This window comes from Lactuca sativa, chromosome 8 (assembly GCF_002870075.4).
Source record: "Lactuca sativa cultivar Salinas chromosome 8, Lsat_Salinas_v11, whole genome shotgun sequence".
Lineage (NCBI taxonomy): Eukaryota > Viridiplantae > Streptophyta > Magnoliopsida > Asterales > Asteraceae > Lactuca > Lactuca sativa.
This window is the reverse complement of record NC_056630.2, coordinates 132,398,453-132,409,964: the sequence shown is the minus strand read 5'-3', so window position 1 is coordinate 132,409,964 and position 11,512 is coordinate 132,398,453.

The window sequence follows — 11,512 nt, the reverse complement described above, 5'->3', positions numbered from 1 at the left end:
ATCAAGGTGCTTTGTCTTTATGCATTCAAATGAGAACTCATAGAACTCACATGCATAATTAACTCAATTGGAATGGCACAGAAACAAAATAATGTCAACACGATAGGTTATAAACCTCAAGTCGTGTGCTAGTGATGATCGATAAGGTTTATTCTTGATTGGTTCTTGAAACTTTTTTAAAGATCATTAAAACTCCCACTGACTCCTTGACATATAAGATTCTCTTGTCAAGAAACTTTCCTAGACAAAAAAAATATTCAAGAGTTAGTGTAGTTCTTATCAAGACAAAACACTTTACATAATTGGTCCTAGTTGGTCTTTGTCATATCCAAGACAACACAACTTAGCAATTTCAAATGTGCAAGAATAAGAAAACTTTTCCAAATTCCACATTTGTTGAGTGTTATAAACATGCTTAAGACTTGTCACTCGATTCACAATCTTGGAGTATAACTCTAAGACTTGATATTAGAATGAAGTATGATTGACTTCTTGATTTTAACCATTTCCACAATTTTCGATTCCTCTTCCTAGACATACAAATGCACTAAGACTCACTTAGAGGATCAATTGAGATATGGTTCTTAATCATTAAGACTTATCATAAAACATAATAAAAGGTACTCTCCCTTCTTCTTAGAATGGAGAAACTTTTATCTTTCTGTCTACTAGATTCTTCTTATTCGTTCTGCTATTCATTGAAACTCTTTCAATCAACTTAGAATTACACTTAATCTTATAAGTATAATCATATTTACTAAACTTTAGTAAATCATGACGAATATATTTATCACTCTTGTGGTGGACTTGATCAACGTCCAATCTTATATACTCGATCTCCTAGTCCTTCACTTGACACTCTGTCAAAGAATTAGTCTAATTTCCAAATATGAAATTTCTCATTCATCACGCAACCAAGTTGTAAGATTCCAAGTTTCTATCCAATTGAAACTTGGGCGATGAGAAACTCTCCCTATTTGGTAAATTCTCGACATTTCCACAAATAACATAATTAAGAATCAAATCCATTATTGCTAATAATAGAAACCTTCAAACATCAATTTTTCATACACGTCATTGCTAGGATCCAACACAATACTCTACAACCTAGAAGAGGGATGTCGTAATCTAGTTGCAGAATATTTGAAGGTAGGTAAATGACGATTTACCAATTTCCACCATGAAAAACGAAAATGAAGTTTAAGTTTTAAATGAATTGAAACTCCTAGATCTTTTGAGATTCATTGAACTTTTCAATGGCATGTTTAATCTCGATTATGCCCTTCTATTTGTGACTGGGATGCCGAGAATCACAAATAAGGTGTGAATAACCATACGAATCACGTGGTGCACCCAATGCTACTATCACCTAATCAATGTGTTGGCTAGCCACGCACGCTCCATTGATCTATAACAAACATCGAGTCGCCCTTCGCTACCAATGTCATCCCCAAATTAGTGTGTCGGTTAACCATACATGCTCCACTAACGTTTGACAAGGGTACGAAGTGTAATTCCATGGATTAGCATACAATTTCACATTTTGCCTAAAGTAACTATGATTTGGGAATTTGTAAAAGCATTTAGTTACTTTTGTACTTCATTATACTTATAATGGAAGGTTCCTGTCCTATCCTACCCGTTGGGCTAACGACCCTCCACTAGTCAAGAGTGTGGTGGGTAAGAGTGAATAACCATTCAATCGCCATTTTATATGCAATTTCCTTAAACACCTCTTATAGACCAGCTTTGTGAATGAGACCTACTAACGGTAAGACTGACTCTTTACTCATATATATATATATATATATATATATATATATATATATATATATATATATATATATATAATATTAGACTTTTAATGTTACATATATATAGTGTAGGGTGTATTTTACACTTTTAAAATAGTAGGTGGTCTAATTTAATAAATTATACTTTTAATTTAATTAAATGTAAACCAAAACTTGTGGGTTTATTGAATCTCTTTTAATTATACACTTTAATTAATTAATAAAACCATAAGGGTGTGATTTGAACTTTTCAAAACAATACTAGGGTTTTAGAATTTAACATTTCAAAACTAAACTTTTAATCAACTTTTAAATTCCAAAACTTGAGGGCAAGTTTTGAAACATTTCAAAACATTAGGGTTTAGAATTTAAATATATTTCAAAATTAAACTTTTAATCAAAGATTTAAATTCCAAAACTTGAGGGCAAGTTTTGAAACTTTTCAAAACATTTTGGTTCAACTATTTAAATTTCAAAAACTAAAACTATTCAGCTCAAATTTAAACTAAGAAACCTAAAGGGTGTAAATTGAAACTTTTCAAACTTACTAGGTTAAATATATATCTAATAATAATCCTATATTATCCATATTTAACCAAATCCATCAATTTTAATAAGGATAAACATTCCAAACATGAAAATTGATTTTAGGCAACAAAAACGAGTTTTGGTAATTATCTTTAGCAAAATCTGCTCAAAAAATCGAAAATTGTCACACCCCCGAACCAGACGGCGGAAACGTCTGGGGTTATTGTGACTTAATTGAATACCATCACAATGATTATACATGAATCATAACATCATTCATCACCATGCACTGAAATAATACAACTGATATTGTTTACATTCGGTACATTGTTTTAAACATTACATTTCCAAAACATAAACCGTTTGATACTAATTTAAACAAAACACCATGACATCACTGGATACATATTCTTCGATTTACCTGTTACCTGAGAATACAAGTATTTTGGAAAAACGTCAACATATGAAATGTTGGTGAGTTCATAAGTAATGTTTGAAAAAAATGATTTTTGTGAAGTTTGAAAACCCAGAAAATCTGATATTTTCTTAAACGAATATTGTATATATGAAAAAGTGTGGAGATCCGTAGTATGCTTGTCGATTTTTGTAAACGTGTATAATTGTTAAACCTTGTATACATAACTTAGGTAAAAGTGTTGAACTTCCCGGGAAAACCCGATGTTTTCCTCATACATAAAATTTCGTGTCTTGTTATTGTTATATCGATACGACGATTGTTTCCGATAATTCCAGGTGACATTGGATTAATTATGGGTTGTGAGTCGTTATAATCACGCATTAATGAAGATGACTAGTTTATAACTATCAAATACAAACGATCCCTTAGGCTTCGTCCGTACTACTCACTTAATCCAACCACCCTAACTTCTCATAGCCCCACAACCGAGGAGAAAGGAAGGTACGAAGCCCCCATTATTTCCATAAGTCGTTCAAGGCTATCGGGAATGCGATAGGCACTTGGCCCGACTTGCATTTGACTTCTCGACTTTGCTAGTAGTACCAATGGGCCCTTGGGGCCCAACAACACAATAAAGCTATTGAAAGTCCTTTTACATGGAATTAGGTCATAGAAGGCCCAATAACATGTAAGCGCGTTCCCTTCGGGCCTAAAGATCATGTTATTGGGCTAACTAGGCCCAACAAGCACGATATGAAACTTTCAAGCCCAAAGATTGAATATTGACTTCTCATAAATTTCACGTGTTTATTGAAGTACTATTGGTTATTGATTTTTGATTCGTTATTGATTCGAGACCGAATCAATTCGTTTGGTAAGAGTATTGGTGTTGAAAGTGTATTTATTATTACGTTTCGCCGGTAGTCGTGGTGCTCGTATTTTATATTAAGGGATTTATTTGTTTAAAAGTAAGAGTTTACCTTTTTATGACCCTTCTTAGATAAAATTTACACTTTTAATCCTTTATATAAAAGAATTTCCATTTTAGTCCTTAAACCATTTTTCTTGACACTTTAGTATCAAAACTTATTGAAAAGACATTTTCAGCCCAGCTTTACTTGATAAACAGCTTAAGTCCTTCAAAAATGAAGTTTTCCCGGTTGGAACCCCCATTTTCGCAAACTTTACAGTTTTGGCCCAAAATGGAAAATTTTTGCATTTTTGATCCTTTTTGACTTTGAAAAACATTTTTGACCTTTGAATTGGTTTTAATACACTTGTAATCCTCTGTTTTTCAGAAAGTTGCTTTTCCAGCCCCTCAATTTCAAAAATCTCGCAACTTGGGGCTTATTGGGCCGAAAAGCCCATTTTAGCCCATTATGTTCAAAAATTACATTTTAAGCCCCTCAAAAGTGTTGATATTCAGAAAATTTATATTAGAAACTGCTTGGACTCTTTTCAACCTCCAGAAATTATCATTTGTCGTTTTGGGCCCTTAGTTTTGTATTTTTGACAATTTGAGCCCAAAAATGTGTTTTAAGTCCAAAAATGTTCATTCTAACCAAATAAACTATTTTTCTATACTTGATTAGTGTAAAATGATATAAGTTATGTTTAGTTCATTCCTCATATTGTGGATCTCGGTTTTTAGGTTCTTTTTAGCTAACATATTCATCACAAAACACATAAGATCATACATACAAGCATAAAAATCACACAAGGCATACAATTACTCGTAGATCTACACATTTACTTGTATTCTCCCCCACAAAAACTCATAAAAACCGAAAAAGAGGGGGTATGAAGCTCACCTTGAGTTGTTGTTTCGGTTTTGAAGAAGATTGGAAGGAGTTTGATGTTGTTTTCGGCCCTAACAAGCCTTCCTTTGATGACTTCGAACTTAGAGGGTTTCTAAGAGAGTGATCATGATTTTTGCATGGATTAGAAAGAGATTTTTGATAAAACAAAGAACCTAGATCATAGATCCAAGCATGATCTTACCTTAGATGAAAATTTTGTGGAAATATCTTCTTGAAAAACCTTCTAAATTTCCAGATATTGATGAAGAGTGGAGGGAGTTTCCTTGAGAGATTTGTGAGAGAATTGTGTGTGTGTGTGTGTGTGTGCTTGGAATCGGTTGAGAGCAAGAGAGAGGGAAAGAGAGAGATCTTGAAGTGATGTGTGCATGGAAACATGGGATAAGATGCATGGAAGACGATAATGTAAAAATGAGGTGGCCATGAGAAGTCAACTCTCCCTTTTTACTTGGGCTTGGGCCGAGAATTAGAGAGGAAGAGAAAAGAATTTGGGCCTTGTATGCTTAAGCCTTTTTCATGGTTATGTTAAGTGATGTTTGGTCCAAATAACCATAGATATGATTCTTATGACCTATTAGGGCTACATTAGGTTAATTATGGCCCAAAATGGTTCATATAATTAATTTATTTCATTCTAGGCCCAATATGGCCCAAAATATTGAAATAAATGGAAGTGGGTCCAATTAGAGCCTATTTAAGAGTTCTAAGCCCAAGATGGTCAAATTGGAAGCTTATTGGTCCATTGGGCCCAATAAGAAATTCCTAGTCCAAAATGGTCAAATTGGAAGCTTAGGGTTTCCAATTGCTTATTGACTACTTGAAATGCTTGCATGGGGTGTTTGTTTGAAATTTTTGTTGTCATAGAGTATGCATCATACATGCTCTTATGTCTTTGATTCACAATTTGACTTAAGTGTTGTAGTTACAAGGCACAAAATTTCTAGTTGTGACAAAAATCCCGGCAACTGACAAGCAAACTCGTCGAGTTGGGTCTAGAACTCGGCGAGTTCGTGCCAAACTCATCGAGTTCTTGCTCCAGACAGCAAAATTTTCGATTTTTCTGATCTTTGGCAGTTCAATTATGCTTCTATTCAATAGAAAAACAACCTGGCTCTGATACCATTGATGGGTTTTGAGCATAACATTAATCCTATGGTGTTCATGCAACCCCAATTGCTTGGTTCTAGTTTTTCTACTTTGAACATGCAATAAACTTTCAATAGTTACTAGATCTAGCATACTAGTAATCAAATTAACATTTGAATTAGGGTTTAGATCTTACCTTGATTGTTATGTAGCAATAACAATCAATTCCTTGGCTTCAGAAAGCTTAGTGCCTCAAGTGTTGCACCTCTAATGGAGTCACAAACACCACTAAGCAACTTGGATGAAGAGGGAAGAGAGGGGAGGCACCAAAAATGGCTGGAAACCCTAAAGGAAGTGTTAGCCATGTTTTTGGAGCCTAAGGGCTCCTTATATACTTAGGCTATTAGGGTTATCAAACTAAGAAACCCTAATTTGATTGCTTAAACCTAAGCAGCCCATGGACTCCTTCTTTAGAAGCCTTGGACGATTTCTGATGGGTTTCCCCATAGATATCATCCACTCTAATTCTATGGAGTCCATAAGCCCATCTATGTAATTATCTTATAATTACACAATAAGTCCCTTAAGTTTAATTAATCTCTTTTAGTCACAAAATTAATTCTTAATTAATTCTTGACCAATATTAATTAAACAATATGATTTCTCCTTTAATATATTATTCTTATAATATATTAATAAATCATAATTAAACCTTTCTCTCCTTAATTCATCCTACATATTGCTATGGTGAAGGCAACCCAAAAGGACCATGCTCATAATCGGGTCAAGTACATACCAAAATAGTTATGGACTTAGACACTAATCCAACAAGATGAACTCCCACGACCGCGCATCGATCGACTCAATACCTGCTACTGAGCCGGAACCAGAATTTGGACCACATTCCTGAGTGCTCAACATCATATCAAAGCAACATGTAAAAGGTCATAATATACTCAAGAATCCTCATCCTACAGGTTTCCTAGATTTTCCAAGGCTCTCCCTGGTTGCGAGTATGGATCATGTGCTTTCAGTAGTACGGGCCCAATACTTTCCTCAAGAATCCCCCCAGATCCTCTAAGTCACATTCTCAAATCTATACTCCAAGCAAATGCTAACTAGCGGAACAAAACCCACTGAAGCATCCCTAGGCTCCCCCTAGGTTCTGACCTTTGCCTACTATCAGCTGCTGAAGAACTCCTCATAATGTCAATTAGCTACCTCATGAACACAATCACTTAATAGATAACTTACATCACTTATGAGTTCCACAAAGCACAAAGCAAGCAACATTCATGCAGTAACACTATAATCCATAGAATAATCAAAGAACATTCAAGATCACACACCACAACTCATGCTAAGAATTTCCACCCTCACTGTCATTTGCCTTATGCATGCAAATATACATAGAAGATGATTAAAAATATTGTCGAATAAAAGACTCTACCCTAGAACCGCAACCAAAGAAGGAACAAGAAATAAGGCCAAATCAGATATTCTGGGGCTATAAGATCCTAACCGTATACAATTTTAAAGCATACACTTAGCAATTACTGATACCAATAACTATTTCCATCATAGCATAACATCCAATGCTTCAAAGGCTACAAGACATCGCATATCAAGCCAATCGATCGTTGACTAATCATCACTAGCATGCAAGTCTACCAGCTCTTACAATAGACATACAAAGGCATCTCTCCTATCATTATAACATGCAAAAACTGAGCAGATCCTTATCCCTAACTTGCATGCGATTCACAAATTAAAGCATAAAAGATAACATGTATGGGTATTTTGAAAAAACTTACTTGAGCTCAGATGATTGCATGCACCACACCATTTTCATATCTTAGAAAAATCTTTTCTTAAAATACTTTTCTTTTGAAAACTTTACCAAATCCTCAGTTTGAGTTAAGACACACTCGAGAGTATGTCTGAATCTCTCAAAACAAGGCTCTGATACCAACTTGTAACATCCTGAAAATAATGACATGTATATATTTTTTGTTTTAAATTAATTAATCGTTAATATATATCTTTCCCATAAAACCAAGGTAACCAAGATTTACCAAAACATCATCAAATCAGAGTAGTTCACAGAATGCGGAAACATGTGGTGTGTGTTTTGCAATCATCTCGAGCTCTTCCATTTGAAAACCGAAGTACCTGAAAACATAAACTGAAAACCGTAAGCACAAAGCTTAGTGAATTCCCCAAAATACCATATAACATACAACCACAAAATTGTTGGATTAGTGTCTAAGTCCATAACTATTTTGGTATGTACTTGACCCGATGGTGCATGGTCCTTTTGGGTTGCCTTCACCAAAGCAACTTGATAAGATGAATTATGGAGAGAAAGGATTAAATATGATTTATTAATATATTATGGGAATAATATATTAAAGGAGAAATCATATTGTTTAATTAATATTAGTCAATAATTAATTGGTAATTAGTTTTGTGACTAAAAGAGATTAATTAAACTTAAGGGACTGGAATTGTAATTGTAGGATAATTGCAATTTGGGCCATGGATTGCCTTGAATCAAGAGGTGGACGAATTCTATGGGGAAACCCATAAGGAAATCGTCCATGGGCTTGATTAAAGGAGTCTATGGGTTGCTTAGGGCTTAAGCAACCAAATTAGGGTTTCCTTGTTAGATAACCCTAATAGCCTCACTATATAAAGACCCCTTATGCCTCAAAAACGTAAAAGAAGCAACCTTCTAGGGTTTTCACACGGTTTTGGCAGCCTCCATCCTCTCTCCTCTTCATCCTCTTGCTTGTGGTGTTTGTAAGCCATTAGAGGAGTGACACTTGTGACTCTAAGCCTTCCAAAGTCAATTCAAGGAGGAATTGGGATTGTTATTGCTACATAACAATCAAGGTAATATCATAAACCTAATTATATGTTTATATTGATTTCCATATGCTAGAATTAGGGTTTATAGTCTTGGATTCAAAGCATGTACAATAGAGAAACCTAGATCCAAGCATTAGGGTTTGTATGAGCACATAGGATGTCTTATGACCAAAACCCATCAGTGGTATCAGAGCCTAGCTTGGTTTCAATTGTATTGATGCATTACATATCTGGAAAATTCGTTTTTTGGGTTTCTGGAGGCTGGACTCGCCGAGTCCATGGCTGAACTTGCCGATTCCATGCAGACTCGACGAGTCCAAGCCTGACTCGACAAGTCAACTCGTCAGATGGAGGGTAATTCGGGATTTCTTGTTGTTTTTGCATTGGGATAGTTACCTTATCATGTTAGATCAATATTAATCCGATTATATGATATATTTGACTATAATTTTGATCTAATTGAAGATATTTATCAATTAATAAGATAATTGTTTCCTTATAAGATAATTGATTAATTATTTTGACTAAATTGATAAATTGTTTTGCAAGAAATCATTAAATAAATCAAATATGGATAATTATGTGATTAAATATTAATTTGAATTATTTGTTATTTGATCCTTGTTGTTATGAAAAGTTTCATATTTTGCCCTTTAGGTTTTATAGTTTAAATTTGAACCCCAAAAGTTTTGTTGTTTTGAAATTTAAATAGTTAAAACCCTAATGTTTTGAAAAAGGTTTCAAAACTTGCCCTCAAGTTTTGGAATTTAAATTTTGATTAAATAGTTTAATTTTGATGTATATTTAAATTCTAAACCCTAATGTGTTGAAATGTTTCAAAACTTGCCCTCAAGTTTTGGAATTTAAAAGTTGATTAAAAGTTTAATTAGGAATGTTAAATTCTAAAACCCTAGTATTGTTTTGAAAAAGTTCAATTCACACCCTTATGGTTTTATTAATTAATTAAGGTGTATAATTAAAAGAGGTTTAATAAATCCATAAAAGTTTAGGTTTACAATTTAATTGAATTAAAAGTATAATTGTTAAATTGAACCACCTAATATTTTAAAAGTGTAAAATACACCCTATACTATATATATAACATTAAAAGTCTAACATTATATATATGTATGAGTAAAAGTCAGTCTTACCGTTAGTAGGCCTCATTCACGAAGCTGGTCTATGAGGGGTGTTTAAGGAAATTGCCTATAAAATGGCGATTGAATGGGTATCCACTCTTACCCACAGCACTCTTGACTAGTGGAGGGTCGTTAGCTAAACGGGTAGGATAGGACGAAACCTTCCATTATAAGTATAATGAATTATTAAAGTAACTAAATGCTTTTATAAAATTCTCAATCTTAGTTACTTAGGCAAAAGTGAATTGATGCAATTCCATGAAATTACACTTTGTGCCCTTGCGAAGACGCTTTGTGATCCTCGGCATCCCAGTCACAAACAAGAGGGGCGTATCGAGATTTAAACATGCCATTGAAATGTTCAATGAATCTCATAGGATCTAGGAGTTTTCGTAGATTTAAAACTTAAATTCTTTTTTCGTTTTTCGTGGTGGAAATTAGTGAATCGTCATTCACTTACCTTCAAATATTCTGCGATTTGGGTTACGGCATCGCTCTCCCGAGTTGTAGAATATTGTGTTGGGTCCTAGCCTTAGTATCTCATTTGGTTGATTTACTAAGGACTCAATCAATCAACTAACTTGAATTCGTTTTCTCCCGTTTTGTAGATGTCAAAGTTTGACAACTATGGTCTTCTCAAATCCCATGGAACAAGCATTCCACATGAAGATGATGTTGGATAAGGCGTCTAAGTCCATAACTTATTTGGTACATACTTGACCCGACCCGGCATGGTCCATTTGGGTTGCATCTCATCCAAAATATTTATGGATAATTTTATGAGAGTTATACACATATGTTTATTAATATATTGTAAGTTATAATATATTAATATGATGTTATTTAATTAGTCTTTGTCTTAAATTAATTATGAATTAATTTAGAGATTAAAAGGAAGACTAATTAAATTGTGGGCTATTGTTTTATATGGTGTGGGCTAATACTCATTAGTTAATGGGCTAGGCTTATATGGAAGTCCATGGATGATCCATGGAGCTTTTAACCCATGGATCCTTGGGAAAGGAAAAGTCATGGGTTATTAGGGTTTCACCCTAATCATGTACACTATATAAGCATGCTTATGTTGCATGAAATGGCCACTAGAGTGACTAGTGTTACTAGAGTATGTGTGTTTGTGTGTGACCGATTTTATAAGTGTATATACACTCTCTCTCAAAGTTTTCATGAGTTTGTGGTGATTTGTGATTCCATTTGAGGCATTCACACTATTGGTGCTTGGCCCTCAAACTCCTTAGGAATTGAACTCATCATCAAAAGGTATGTAATCTCATCTAATTCTTTTATGTTTAAAAGTACCCCATGGCATGTTAGATAAGTTATGAACCTTGGAAAATTATTATTTTGCATGTATTTAGACAAACATAGATCCAAGGTTTATTAGGGTTGCATGCACACTTAGGAAGTGTTAGATTGCTCAAAACCCAACAGTGGTATCAGAGCCTAGGCTTGCTTGTTTGAATACTTGATGCAAATTGCTGAAAATCGAAGATTTTATGCTGTCTGCACAGCTGACTCGCCGAGTCCAAGGCAAAACTCATCCAACTCGGCAAGTTGGTTCATGCACTCGACGAGTTGGACCCCTAGACAACATATCTTCGAGTTTTGGTGTTGGAATTGGTCTAGATTCATTACCTTAAACTGTTTTGGACTCATAAAACCTATTTTTGATGTGGTAATGATGATGGTGGACAAATTTCAAAGTTATAATCAAAATTCCATGATTTTATGTGTTCATATAATTCTTGAAATTTTGATGATCATGTTCATGTTCTTATGAATTTAGAAGATGATAGGAATTATTTGTTGAATTGTTTAGAATTAATTCTTGATCATTTATGT